The sequence below is a fragment of the Podarcis filfolensis genome (assembly GCF_964270895.1).
Source record: "Podarcis filfolensis genome assembly, chromosome: 5".
NCBI classification, from domain to species: domain Eukaryota; kingdom Metazoa; phylum Chordata; class Lepidosauria; order Squamata; family Lacertidae; genus Podarcis; species Podarcis filfolensis.
Window position 1 is genome coordinate 71,684,237 of NC_139608.1, and position 15,629 is coordinate 71,699,865.

The 15,629-nt window shown below is 39.2% G+C and overlaps 1 long non-coding RNA gene across 1 annotated transcript in view; it reads right to left on the minus strand.

Annotated features, from left to right (window-relative positions):
• LOC310762875 overlaps positions 1-15,629 on the minus strand; it is a 602,857-nt gene that overhangs the window by 206,390 nt on the left and 380,838 nt on the right. Inside the window, exons 11-13 of the long non-coding RNA XR_014548259.1 lie at positions 8,241-8,334; positions 2,561-2,595; positions 251-348 (exon numbers count right to left, since the gene is read on the minus strand). This is a non-coding gene — a long non-coding RNA (uncharacterized lncRNA). The remainder of the gene's footprint in view (positions 1-250; positions 349-2,560; positions 2,596-8,240; positions 8,335-15,629) is intronic.

Consider the following 15,629-nt stretch of genomic DNA (forward strand, 5'->3'; position numbering starts at 1 on the left):
CAGTCTTTTCCTGGTCCCCAGGATACATTTTTACTTGATAATAGCCTTTTGTCATGTCTAGAAAGGTAATGAAATGGCACCTGCCTATGGTCTCAGTTAGGTCATCTAAGCGGGGCATTGGATAGGCGTTCGCCTTAGTGACGTGATTGAACTTTCGGTAGTCAACAAAAAATCTTATAGAGCCGTCAGGTTTGTCTACCAGCACTACTGGTGCTGCCTGGGGACTGTCTGAGGGGGTTATGATCCCTACCTTCAGCATCTCCTGAACCTCGTTGCGGATTTGTACAGACATTTCCAAAAGAACGGGCAAACGCCACATCTTGCTATGCTGGATTGCACCCATTGATGCTACAAGGAAAGAGAACAGCAACTTTAAAATAAAGAGATGGGGCATTGTTCTCACTAGAAGCAGAATGGAAACTCTATGCCCAAATTGCATCACACTTGTGACTGCATTTGAGGCTCCCATGATTACATATTCTTCCATGCCACCAAAAAAACCTCTACAAACCTCCAAAACTTGGCCTGCCAGAAGACATAATGCCAGGGAATCAAAAATAACATATTTGTGTTGTGTTGTATACACCCAGTATCTTAGTGAAGCCAAGCCCTCAACTACAGGCTATGAAACTCGGGCAGCTAAGGCAAGCCTGGATATGTGCAGAGTTACCTGGGTACATTGAATGCATCAGGTTTAAACTAGGGCTTTGAAGGAAACAAAAGCACTTCAATAAGAGCTGCAAAATTTTACAGGAGCAATCAGGGCTGGCCTCACCATTCGACAGAAAGAAGGAGTCCCCTCAGAGAGCTGATTTCTGGCATCACAGAAGGGCAGCAAATTGTTAAATTATTTATTATTACTGCATTTTTACTGTGAAGCGCTTCAGCGATTTTTGGCCTCGGATGCCAAAATAACTTGGCCAGGCTTGGGTACGATGTGTCTTGACTGGGGGAGGTCACCATCTGCTGTTCCACCTTGGGCAGCAAGACCAGTCCTGGGCAATCCACATTCATCCTCAGAGCCTCCCTGAACCTTGCTCACCTCAGTTGCTCTGCCCTTTCAAACCCTTCTGTGGTACAGAGAGCATTCCACTCCTCACAATGGCCAAGCTGCCAATGTTCTAAAAAGTTGCCTTACAGCTTCCCTGAATTGTGATGTACTAATCATCACATTCAGAGTCTGCTCACATAGCCATCTGGGTCAGTTTACCTGACTACAATATCACAGAATGAATTCTGGTTCTGGAACATCAATGCAGACCTTCCTAAGTAGCCATGGTTAAACAGAAGTGGAATCCTCTTCAGCTTGGATGACATTCTCTTTACTCCACATTAATAATATATAAAAAAAACCTCTCAATGTGAACGACATCATTATATTTCTCCTCCACCTAGCTAGCTTTCCCATTTGCTACATTTGAATGTCTCTGAACACTCTCTAAGCAGTCCATACATTGTTTTGCATTTAGTCAATTTACCTAGTATTTTTGAATTATTTTCAGAGAAGGTTAAGAAAGGTTCCCACACTGACAAAAACATTTTCTGGCTTGCTTTGTCTTTTGACAACTTCTAGTTTCTTTATGACCATAAGTTCCCACACCTTATCAATTCACAACACATACGTGGGTAAAATATCACCTTTCCAGAACCTTGCTACAACAAATTTGGCAGCTAACAACAGAAATACTAGACAAATATGCTCAGATATGTTTCTGTGTGAATTTTAAACAAAAGTAACTCTGATAAAGGTAGCAAAAAATCTCAGTGAGTCAGTGGAAGCTCTTCTGTCGGACAAAGTGCCCCCCTATGAACCTCCAAAGCCATAGTACAGTCTTACTTCTGTCGCCTACAGAATCAAGAAAGTAGTCTTGAAGGGGATTCATATCCCTGCATCTTGTAAAGTAACATCTATAGATGTTAGTGATGTGAGAATACAGTCTACACGACTCTCCACTCATTTCCTTTCAGCTCATGCATGCTGAGAATTTCAGGACCACAGGAGAGAAGAGCTTTGAAGTTCTCTCCATTCCCAATGGGGAGCACGTGCTGCAAGGCTCAACCAATTTCTTTTTGCTCCCTGCTAGGAGCAGCTATAGAGGGACTGGGAACTAGAGACTTCTCTTTAGCCTTTCCTTCACTGAGCAGCTATAGTTTCAATGGCTCAGCGACAGCTCAGGAAAAGATAATAACCCTCTTGGGATATCGTACCTACTACCTAAATAGTAAGGCAATTACTGCATTCCAAGAGGGATTAGCAAAAGAACCCACTTACAGTTGAGTGAAAATTTAGTCCGACTGGACTGAAGCTTCACTGGGAATGAATTGGCTGTCCTAGAAATCAGTCCTCCACAAAGAAATGGAGCAAGAGTCAAGTTTCATTAGGATGAACGAATCCTCTGTGACAAGACTTGCATTTTAAACAGATTTGTGGTTAACAAATGCCAACACTTTTGGAATAAATTGGCCCCTTTGAACTTTGTAAGTGCAAACATCCATTCAGCCCTGCTTCTGCGCCTAGCTTTTAAATCCACATACCTGTGGATGAACACTATATGCTTACCTTCTGGCTCAATTTGTATCCAGGCACAGGATCACCTGGAGAAAAGGTAATATGCAAATTACACCTAGCTGCCAAGCTTGAGTTTCTGCCACAAATAGATTTACACTACAGCAATTTTGGATCCTGCTGACAACAGTAGCTCTGGTGAAAATGCATTAATAGAATACACGAAGTCTTAACATGTTACCTAGCAGTCTTGTATGATGAAAGTGGACTTCATAGTTTTGCCAAGACCTCTCCAATGTCATCTAGCCAGCACTTCAGTGTTATGAGTGAATGTAGGTAAAATGTTTGGCCAGAAGCACATAATATTTGGGGCCATTTTGTTCCTGTCAATTGCAACTGCTGCCTCCCTGACTTTTACAAGAGTTCACATTCATCCATCCACAATAGCTCTCACTATCATGATGCAAAGTGTCTTTCTAGTATATTAATATTGTGGGCCCAGGTGCAATGAACCCTGGTTCCCTTGGAGCTGATGGCATGTACATTCCAATAATGACAGGGCAACAGTTTTGGTTTGCAATGGCTACAACTTTTATTGATTACAGACGTAAGTTGGCTTTGGCATAGGTGTTGGGTTTGTATCCCAAATCAGCCTAGCCTGAATGCTGGCTGATTGTTCCCTTAGGGTCAATTATGGGTTAAAGGACCCCCCCATGCAGATAAAATGGGGCAAACCCACCACTTGAGGAAGTTTTCTGGTCCATTAGTCCCCATCTGGGTCTTTCGCCATGGACCCCTTTACCAGGACCCCTTTGTTCCAGTTTAGACCAACCCAATGCCTTTCCGACCAATATATACAGGGTGGGCAGATGGGATGACCGTTGCAGACTGTGCTGCCCACTCCCAATGCAACAGGAATATAAGGCATGGAGGCAGTTCTGAGTGGAGACAGTCTTCGTCAGGTCCGTCTCAACACTTGTGTTCCCTACTTTGGCTGTGATTGGCAGTTTTAAATTTCAAATTTGGGCCGAAAACCCCAGAAGACCCTACAACTGACTGAGGCTGAAGATGCCACTGGTGATCGCATGGGTGAAAATCCCCACCCCTGGGGTCCCCCACAGCCACACTAAGCTACAATCACCACTGCTCCTGATTATACTGTAAATGGTCTTTTTCAATCAAACAAGGTCCTGAATCACATGGCATTTGGTAATATCGTAGAAGCATACCTTGACTCTCATCTAGACAGCTGAAGTCCTGATACATTCTAGGGCAATTACAGTGATTTTGCCAGTGGGGGGAAAATATATTTCTTAAGTTCATTAGTAACAATGACTGGATGCCAATTTCAAATAAATATTGAATAGATGCCAATAGCAAATTAAAATTAGGCAAGCCTGGCAATTTCAAAGTTTTCAGCTTTGTTTACTAAATACAAGTAAAATCAGTACACTAAATTAGATCACTCTCTAGGGCAGCAGGAAATTTTCTGGTACATACTAAAAAATGCTCTGGTGCAAATTACCCTGTGCCAAGTAGCCTAATTTGCCTAGGGACATTTTCCAATTCAATGGTTTCCAGAAAATCAAAATAATTGAAAAATGCTCCATAACACGCAGCTTTTTACATACATGGCACAACAGACAAGATTTGAACACTATTGGTCTGTAACTACCTGGTTCATAGCTCACATGCTATATATAGCAGAGACCCAGGCCCACATGTAACATGTCTGAACTAGATCAAAGATGTGATAAACAAACACCTTTCCCTCATCTTTCCCAAGTCATAAGAATACATGAAGAGCTGCTGCATCAGGCAAAAGGCCCATCTAGTCCAGCATCCTGTTCTCACAGCAGCTAACCAGATTCCCGTAGGAAGTCTTCAAACAGAACCTGTGCACAACAATACTCACCCTATCCTGTGATTGCGAGGAACTGGTAGCCAGAGGCATCTTGCCTCCATCAGTGGAAGTAGAGCATAGCCATCATGGCTAGTAGCCATGGAAAGCCTTATCCCCCATGAATTTGTCTATTCCTTTTTTGAAGCCATCCAAGTTCACTCTAGTCCCCTGAACTATTTTTAGAGATTTATCTCCTACTTCTTGGATCAACTAAATTAGGGGACCTATGGCCCTACAAATGTTGTTGGACCCCAACTCCCATCAACCCTAACTATCATGGGCAGAGATGGAAGTTGTAGTCCAGCAACATGGGGCAGGACACAAGTTGACTACTGAACTAAATGATCCCCATCCTACTACATCTAGACTCCTTTTATCCTCATCCAATAGCACTGGAATCAGGCAAGCAAATATCAAGAGATATTATTATTTTGTTAGAAAGTGATGTCCATACCACTGAGTTTCTTCTGTTGTTCCTAACAATGTACCTAAAATTCACTGTAAGAACTGACACTGAGGTTAATGTAATTTGAGAGTACAAAACTGCATCTCTGGAGTCGCTAACAAAATTTCACATGAAATTGATTTTGAGGCAATATGGGAATGCCTTCTCATACAAAACATTTGAGAACCTGTGGAGCTAGTCCCTTTAAACTTTCTTAAATATTATATGAAACTGGGTCTAATTTAAAATTTTACTCACTTGCAAACTTTCTGACCTAGAAACATAAATGAACAGACATCCCAGACACTCTGTGGAATTAAGTCAGCAGGAAAGCATGCTTATCTCTAGCCTCTGCCCCTAAATTGTGTGATGTCCTAACATTTGTATGTGTTCTTTGAATATATGGAATGTAGACTATGGAAGTTGGATAAATGCTGAAGAAAGTTCTTCTAGCTTCATTACTCAACTTCCAGCTTATCGCACTATGTCTGAGTCAGCAAATAGGTATATGGGACTGGTATACTCAGAATAGTAATAGGAACTGTATGATTTCTTCTACAGACACACACTTTTGATTTGCATAACTTCCTAAACTGTGGACGTAGAGGGCATATAACAGGAAGTATCCCATGCCCCCACCAGAAGAAAATACAAAGCAATCAAGAAAGGAATTGGCAGCAGAGTTTAGTCTTCACAATAAAGTTTAGGGTTCCAACATTTGAGCAAAAATGCCCTTTTGTGGCATCACTAATACATTGTAGGTCAGGAAACAGAGGAGTAATAAACACACACACACACACACACACGGTCTTTAAATGAGCAGGTCTCCTTACTAGACCACAATCTATTTATTAAGCTTCCAGTTCAGCAAAAGGATCTGCTGAAACAACATGCCCACTATTTCAAGAGAAATATCTGCTTTATAAGAGCCTTTGGATTGTGGCTATCTGTGTATGATCACGCCCCCCACCCTCCCCTGAACAACCTATGGCACATGGCTTGGTAGCCTGCCTTTGAAAGTTACATTTGACAACCTAAGAGCAAGGATGACAAGATCTTTCAAAACTTTTTATCTTTATGTCTCCACTGATACTCTTCTACGGAGAAGGAGATATATCTGTAAGGTTTATACGACATGAAGCTTTTATTCTCCACTTTCAAGTGGTGACATTTTACTCCTCTTTTCTCCCATCACAGTATATGGAAAAGAATTTCTTTACTCCATTATCTTTCATCATTGCTCACTGCAGTGTTACTGATGTGAACCTTTCAAAGTTGGGTGGGTTCCATCGCTTAACGAGTAAGACATGAACTTCAAGTTGAATAGGCAGTCAGGCAATTGAGCTTATTTATTTATGTATTATTTATAATTATATTTTTACCCCACCTTTCTTCCAAGAGGAATCAAGGTGGTGTACATGGTTCTTCCCTTCCCATCTTTTCCTCACAACAACCCTGTGAAGTAGGCTAGTGTTAAGAGACAACGACTGGCTCAAGATCTCACCCAGTGAGTTTCATAGCTAACCACTACACCAGACAGACTTTTTGAGATAGATACACTTCAATGAAGTGCGATCGGCAATCAATATCAGATTAATATCAATCAATATCAGATTACAAACCTGCCCACAATTTCAAGATGGGCCTGTGTGACAGTGCATCCCCCCTTTGAGGCTAGCCAGAAAATAGATATCTTATCGAGCTAAACTGGTAAATCTTTCTGCAGAAAGAGACACTTTCAGACTGATTAATCCAGATGATTGTTCCAAATATTCCTTCTTGCCTTCAACCACTATCTATTAATCTATGGTTCTCTCCAGGTTCTCAGTTTTCCTTGTGACCAATAAATATATTTCAGTGAGTCCAGGGATTTTCTTTGTTTAAACAATACTAGTGTGAAAGGTGACATTGAAAGGGACCGAAAAGATAATCTGATCCAATCCCCCACAATTCAGAAATGACAACTAAAGAATCCCTGACAGATGGTCATTCAACCTCTGTTTTAAGACATCTAATGAAAGTAGTCCTTTCTGAGGTAGTCCATTCCACTATTGAACAGCACTTCCTGTTAGAAAGTTATTCCTAATGTTTAGCTGGAATCTTCTTTCTTGGTTCCAAATACAGATAATTGTTATGATGAACTGTATAGTGGATTATCTTTTGGATAAAATATGCAACAGGCTGCATCTGCTTTTGCTGCCTTTTCCCATCATTCTACAAAATGTGTTGGAGGGCTCAGATCAGTCATTTGGTACTTGATTCATTCTCTTTCCTGTCATACCTTCTGTCTACCCTAGTTCCTATTAAACAATGCTTCTCTGCCCACTTTCAGATGTGTCCAGCAAATTAACCTGGTTGTATCAGACTTCACCGCTCTTCTTTGGAGAAGTAGGTTACCAGAAAGAATGAAAGACTTTAGTGATGTCACTAAAATTCACATTAACAGGATAAAAATACAAAAGTTTCCAGTTTTCATTCTTTTTCATGCTTCAAATTGAGATTATTTTGAGCACATATGCCAATGTTCTGCTTTCATTGGCATACAAAGCCAACACAGGCTTAGAAATGGATTATTTTAAGTTTTGCATAAAACTTGGTTATTGAAATTGATTTGACATTGGAAAATGATAGTAGCAGCAGACAAAAAGCTTCCTGAACCACTTACAGCTCCAGGCTCGGCCTTGGAAATGTACTGCTTACCCCCCACTCATGCACTGGAACCACAAATTCATTTAAGGTATACCAGGCCTGCACAACATTATCCACAAGGGGCTTGATAACCCTCCCGTTTTTGCTACCTGCCACTGGTTGCCTATTGAGCCCTTGATGGCTGCCTCACAATGGCTGGAAGGAGGACTTCTGTGCAGTGGGCAAAACTCCATAGTCTAACCAAAGTTAAGCACAAAAAAAATTTTTTTCTTTCCAGTAGCACCTTAAAGACCAACTAAGTTAGTTCTTGGTATGAGCTTTCGTGTGCATGCACACTTCGTCAGAAGTGGTATCTGACGAAGTGTGCATGCACACGAAAGCTCATACCAAGAACTAACTTAGTTGGTCTTTAAGGTGCTACTGGAAAGAAAAAAAATTTTTTTGTTTTGACTATGGCAGACCAACACGGCTACCTATCTGTAACTAAAGTTAAGCACATTCAACTCTAAGAAGTCCAGCTGGAAGAGAGTTGAACACTTATTTTAATTCTACAGAAATCAATGGGCCTTAACAGTGGATTGCACCCGCTGTTTGCACTCTGAAAACTCATTCTCCTTTGAGTCCCATCACTGGTTCCAGAAATATTTTGCATTTTATACTTCAGGCTCAATCATTCAGAAACGATACTGCATAAAACAAGTGCAAACACCATATATGCATATAGAGTATTTACTCACCCAGTGAACTCTGCATGCATTATTAATCAAAAGCTGTGATGTTATGAGAAGGATGGTGGTTGACTTTTCACACTAGAAAGGTGACAGGAATCTCCTGAAACAGAAACCCAGAATTTTGTAGTATGAACACAGCTTATCCTCTCAACTTTTGCATGAGCTTGACACTTTTCTTATGTTTATATAAATTTCATATTCACATAAAAATACAAATTGAAAAGACAGAAAGATGTTCCAATTAAAAAAATTATAATTAAAAAAAGATTTCATTAAGGCTTACATTTTATGATACAGACTTAAGGTTGCTAAACTTAAAGCCAAACCAAACAGATGTCAATCACAATCAGAGAGTTTACTTTGCCCCCCATAATTGCAGAAAGGCTAATGACAGGATTAGTTAGATTAACCATGTACGGTTTTGCTCTTAACAAGCAACCTGCCAAGCTAGAGTAGTATAATTTATTTTAGACTAAAAGTTAGATACTTTTATATAAATAATAGCTTAGCCTATCATACAATTCAAGCAGCTATGCAGCAGTCATTTACAGCAGGATTTAGATTATCGGATCTAGCTCAAGTCAGATTTTTGTTTGTGGCCATGACAGAGAAATAAAACACAAATAAAGTGTGTTGAATGAGATCATTTAATTAATCTCTAAAAATGAATATTATAGGTGATAATATGTCCATAAATCTGACTGCTGCAACTCCAAGCAAGTAGTACAGTGGTACCTCGGGTTACATACGCTTCAGGTTACAGACGCTTGAGGTTACAGACTCCGCTAACTCAGAAATAGTACCTCGGGTTAAGAACTTTGCTTCAGGATGAGAACAGAAATCGCACGGTGGCGATGCGGCAGCAGCAGGAGGCCCCATTAGCTAAAGTGGTGCTTCAGGTTAAGAACAGTTTCAGGTTAAGAACAGACCTCCGGAACGAATTAAGTACTTAACCCAAGGTACCACTGTACAGGTTAGCCTCTAAGTTGATCCTTACCTTGTCAACATGTCTCACAGCCTTGAAGGCAAGTTTTGGGACTAAGCTCCTCAGGGGGACTAAGAGTGATCACCTAAGCTTAACCCTGCCTAGTGAATTCACACACCTACCTACCAAAATATGTGACCAAATTATTCTATTTACCATGCTTCTATCACTAGATGATTCATCTCCATGCCAATGCAGAGCAGGCAAAACAAATCCTATGAACTGGGCCAATCTATTGGCAAGTCTCCTCCTGTAGTCTCCTCCAGAGCCACACAAAACCTTCCCTTAAAAGTTCACTCCATGCTAGGTTTTCCCACTATGGAAAGAGCTTTTAAGCTCTCCGCCTCACTTACCAAGGTCTGGGAGGCTTTCAGAACTGGTATGATAGCCTCCCAGAGCCTGGTGAGGCGGAGAGCTTAAAAGCTCTCTACCTTGCTAGGAAGGGGGCGGGCACCTGCTTGGTATGCCAGATCCAGAAAGATAGGGATGGTCGCAGGAGTCAGTTCTGGGGTTGTTCTGGCTATACACAATTTCAGCTTGATATGCAATCTCCAGAACCAAATCCCCACAGAAGTTGCAAGTCTGTATATTTTTGGTGACAGGTCTGGAGGTCTATTTATTTTCATTAACATCCTTCTTGGCTTGAATTTCAGAAGCTTTATTTCAAAGTTAACATTTCAAGCTAAATCCCAGCATCCAATTGCTACTCGATCCTACCTTTCCTATGCCAGCCACATGGATTATTTCTTCTTAAAATAAATGTTTGCATCTATGCAGACAGAGAGGTGACAGCAATAGTAACCTTTTCCATGTGAAAAGTAGCATTTGAAAACCACTGTGGTCTACAGTACATTTTCAAAGCAAGAGTGCAAAGAAGAAAAGATGAGTGAGCTCCAAGGATTAGCAGCAGCTAAACTGCCAAAGGAAGTCTAGGAGTACAATCCCAAGCACATTTACCTGAGAGTTCTTGGGACTTCTGAATACACATGCACAGAATTGTTCTGCACATTGATTTAATTGAATGGAAAATTCAGGATTTGATATTATTTTTATTATTTTTTACGTTACAGGAATAGAGTTCTCTGAGCTGGTAGTGTTTCTGATAAAATGGAAGAGACTAATTGAAAATTAGGATGAATTAGCTTAATGAACTACTATATTATATTCCCATTCAGCTGAATCCATAACTCTGCAAGAATACGAATATTTTTAGGTTAATGATTGAATTAGGGTGGGGATATTAGCAATGTTGATGAACTGATAGGCTGATTTAATTAAACTGGAAAATGGATAAATTAATGTTTTGGAGAAAAAGAAAACAATGATGATCAGAAAGATTGAAGAAGATTTAGTGATCTAAATTGATATAATGATTAACTGGAATACATAATTAAAATGAAATGATAATTTTTTTAACATACTGAAGTTTGATTAGACCTTTAGTTACTGCATTGTTATCAGTCTGTTTTGTAGGCTATGATAGATTGAAGTTATTGGAAAAAACACTGCTAATTGTTCTTGATTAACCATAGATCCATATGTAACTTAAACATACTGGCTTAACTTTAAATATAAATACATATACATACACCTGTGATATCTATGCACAATTTTCATTTTTAACTCGTTAATTTGATTATATTTTAAAAAGGTATGCTGTGAAGAAAAATAACCATGGGTGCATGCATTCTGTAAGGAACAGATAAACTCTCAGCTTCTACTGAGGGATGGGTACTTAGCCCTCCAGAGGTTGTTACTCCCATCAGCCCCAGCCAACAAGCCCAATGGTTAGGGATGATGGAGTCACAATAGCATTTGGAGAGCATCAGATTCCTCACCCCTTCTCTACAGATAATTTAGAATATGTGCATTCTAAAAATTAAGAATTGGTTGCTTACACAGTACAGCATAGTACTTGAAACATCCACCCTACATTTTGGATGGGGCTGTACTCCTGTGCCAATTCAAATAAAAGTAATATTAAATTTATTGTTAGGGGCCAAATTCCAGTTTAATTAGTGGAGCTAGGAATTAAGAGTAGAGGTGCTCTGGAAAATCTAGGCTTTCCAACCAACCATGTGTGGTACCTGTTTTTTATCAATTTTATTATCTCAAAAAGGCAACAGTGCAATGATCCTGATGACAAGTATAGCCCTTTAATATGCTAAAAGCATAATTAATTAATTAATTAAATAAGTTAAATAATATAGATTATTGATGGTGCTTATATTTGTGAACTTAAAAAAAAATCTGGACTAGTTTCCCCAAATAAGTCATATGAATTAACTGTGTTACATTTACATATTATGCTCTCTTAAAAAGAACAACACCAAGAACCCACAGCAGATCAATTTCTGTAATTAGTTTCAAGCCAACAGTGTGTGCACTCTTATCCAATAGGGTGTGTCATTTAGAAGTATGCTGGTGCCTGTTTGTTTTATTCTGGTAGGATGCTGATGCTGTGCTCAGCTTAGGGAGGAAATTTGTCAGGAAGCCAAGTATACCACAGTGAGAATACATTCTTCTAAATACTTGTAAGAGCCCTTAAACAGACATGCAATTTTCAAATGCCAAGTAATCACTTAATCCTCTCTTCTGTGCTACTGTAACTACTTGTCTTACACACTGCTGCTGCATACAAGGAAGGATGAAATAAAATAAAAGACTAAAGAACAGTAGATGTGTTAAAAGGCACCATTCCTTACTTGAGGGTGCTTGGGGGTTGTATAGATGCAAACACGTGTGATCAATGCTACAGTTCTGAAATAAAAATATATTGATGATATCATTAGGAATGACACTTTAAGCATTAACCACAGTCACTGAGAGCATGCCATTCAAACAAAAAACATAAAGTCTAAAAAATGAGCAGTAAAGGTAACTATTGCTAAAGTGTGGAAGCAAAGTTAAACACCATTAATTGTAGAATGGTTTGAAATTATTAGGAATATAATAATGTTAGTGAAACTTATGTACTTCATCAGAGCAGAAAACAATAATTGTCAAATTCTATTTTGTTTTGAAACAAAACAGTATGTGATAATGCATATGTTTTATCTACATTGTAATGCTCTAGTATGATTTTGCTTACATTGATTCATAATTTATGATACACATTTTAAAAAAAGAACAGTGTAGTTTAAAGGCATTTGTTGGGGTTGCTTTTTAATAATGTAGCATTGTGGCCAAGAGACTGAACTATGAATATTGATGTCCGGGTTTGAATCTTGCTTCTGCCGTGAGCTTAGCTGGATGACCTTAGGCAAACTACCTCAATTCCCCTCCATGTCTCCAGTATGTGGAATAATAAGGATCTAATGCTAACTTACCATACAGAATTATTGAAAGGATTACAATTAGATCATCTGAACTGTTTCAGAAAGTGATATACTGTACAAATGTTAAGTATTAGAGGCCCCAAGATTTACCTTGTATCTGTATCTGTATTAAAAAAATTCTGATATTTCTGAGTCACTCTGCACTCTCTCATCTTTGATTTGTAATTTATTTTATTTATTGCATTCTGCCCCCCTTTTCTCCAAGGAGCTCAGGGCTGCGTACATGGTTCTCCCATTCCTCCTTTAATCTCCACAACTACCCTGTGAGGTGGGTTAGGCTGAAAGGCAGTGACTGGCCCAAGGGCATGCAGTGAGCTTCATTGCTGAGTGGGGACTGGAACCCTGGTCTTCCCAGGTTCTAGTCCTACACCCCAACCACCACTTCATATTTTTGTAAACTTACTACCAGGAGAAGCCACACTCCTTTTTCTTTCCTCTGTTATTCATACAGCCATGAGGCTCCTCCTGCAGGTTATAGAGAAGCCTGTAAGTAATTCATCATTCTCACATACTGAAAAGGGAGGACTGTTAGGATCCTCACCAGCTGAAAAAGCTAGATTTCATCTCAGAGTTAATCATAAGTACTCAGGAGAAAAGGGATGCGGGTGGCGCTGTGGGTTAAACCACAGAGCCTGGGACTTGCCGATCAAAAGGTCGGTGGTTCGAATCCCGCGATGGGGTGAGCTCCCGTTGCTCGGTCCCTGCTCCTGCCAACCTAGCAGTTTTAAAGCACGTCAAAGTGCAAGTAGATAAACAGGTACCGCTCCAGCAGGAAGGTAAACGGCGTTTCTGTGTGCTGCTCTGGTTCGCCAGAAGCGGCTTAGTCATGCTGGCCACATGATCCGGAAGCTGTACGCCAGCTCCCTCGGCCAATAAAGCGAGATGAGCACCTTAACCCCAGAGTCGGTCACAACTGGACCTAATGGTCAGGGGTCCCTTTACCTTTACCTACTCAGGAGAAAATCCCATTCATTGCAATCTAAGTATGCTTAGGACATTCTGTAGCTTTGCAACATTATCCTCTACCCACTGAAATCAATGGGCTCTCTACACAGGAATAGCTCTGCAGAGCAACTAAAAAGGGGGAGCGGAAGGACATCCCCTTTCTTAGTTACAAAGGCTGCTGCTCATATTTCCCATGTTGACAGTGGTACTTGCCTTTTACATACATGGATGTGTTCTTCGCTTTTTGTTTACTTGGTTTTAATATTTGTACTATTTTGTATTATTACAATTTTTGTAAATCTCTTTAAGACACTTCTTGTGTAAAAAGGGATTAATAAACACAATAAATCATTTTAGATAACTGCAAAAGCACAAGTCACATTGTTAAGGATTCCAAAGAAAGTGTAATTATATTCCTCCAATATATTAAAACAATGCCCATGCTCTAGCCCAAGTTAGTCATGAATGTTATCAAGAATCTCCAGATAACCCACCCATAGCTGTACTCATCCTTCACAGCCACTCCTCCATCAGTAATTCCAGTATTTTAAAGTAGACAAATTGCCAAGGGATTGTTTTGTGAAAGTGTTATTGTTATCCATGTATTTTCTGTAGCATTTCAGTTCCAAATGAGCTAGACAGCTTACTTTTGTATGTGTATGTGTGGAGGTCACCCTAGCTGAGGGAAACTACATTTAAAAAAAACAAAAACAAAAAAGGTCAGTCTACATCATCTAAATATTAATTCTATCAGACCACAGGCATTTAAAATGTGCTATGTGACTTAGCAGGATAAATGTATGCCTTATATTCCAGTGTTTCTATACTGCAAATCACCCTGTGATCCTCGAATGAAGGGCGGTGGATAAATTTAATAAATAAATAAATAAATAAATAAATAAATAAATAAATAAGGAGGCTTTAAAATTGTGACATTTTATCAACAGAATCTTAACAAGCATTCTGTTGACAAGATATTACGCATCACTGAACCAGTTCATTATAACATCATCTTAAAAGGGAAAAAGTTATGCAACCCAGTTAATAAATGTGACATTATTAATGAATGACTTAAGAATGATATAAGCAGAAAGGATGGGAGAAAATAAAAGGATAACCCACTCCACATATAAGCAACATTCATGAGGTATTTTATGGATTAACAAGTCGCAAAACATTTCTGATCAATACCAACTGTGGCTGCTTGCAATGAATAATTTATATTTCAGAATAAAGGGATTGTCAGAAATCTTAGCTCTTAAAGAAATAAGTTTGTTGGTGATCATGATTTATTTACAGGCAATACAACTCAAGAATAAGAATATTAAAAAGCACATGCCCAAATCATTCTGCGGCAGAACAAATTAGTAGATTTGCCATTATGAGGCCTGACTTTTAAAATAAAAACAGATTTGGTCCCCGCTACACACACACACACACACACACACACACTTTCACCCCTTCCACCAAGAAAGTAGACCTACATATGGAACATTAAGAAGGAGAGCCTAGTATGAAAGACATTTATATTGAACTGAACTTTTTCACATTTGCTATGATAGGGGGAATTGAATAAATGAAATTTAAGAATGTCATATTGCATATAATGAGGGTTGATGGTGTATTATAAAAAAATTAAAGCCAACATTACTACTAAAGAAAAAAAATAGTACTTGCATCTCAGGTATTATTGACATGACCTATCATTCCATGAGACGCAATAGAATTTTGCCAGGAAAGAAAAGCACTATTCAACTAGCCTGTATACCACAAACCATGTTCACGTTCTAATAAAGGTATTGCCCAAATATGAATTATAGAGGGAAGTGAATCTCTTTCATTTTCCCTACCAAAGCCCCTGGAAATATTTGTCTGCAATTTGGCAGGCTTAATCCACTCTGGAGGAGCATCTGTGCCTCTAAATTTTATCTGCTTTGGTCAAAAGGAAGATGCTATAGTCATTTCATAGATTCATCTTATAGATTTACAATGAATGGAAAGCACAGAGCTTTGTTTTATGCAGAGCTGCTTCAAATCTGCAGCACAGTTTGAAGCAGAGAGAGCATAGTGTTACTCAGAAACAGCAAATTTAATTATTTAAAACGTATTAAAACCTACAAGGTGGTT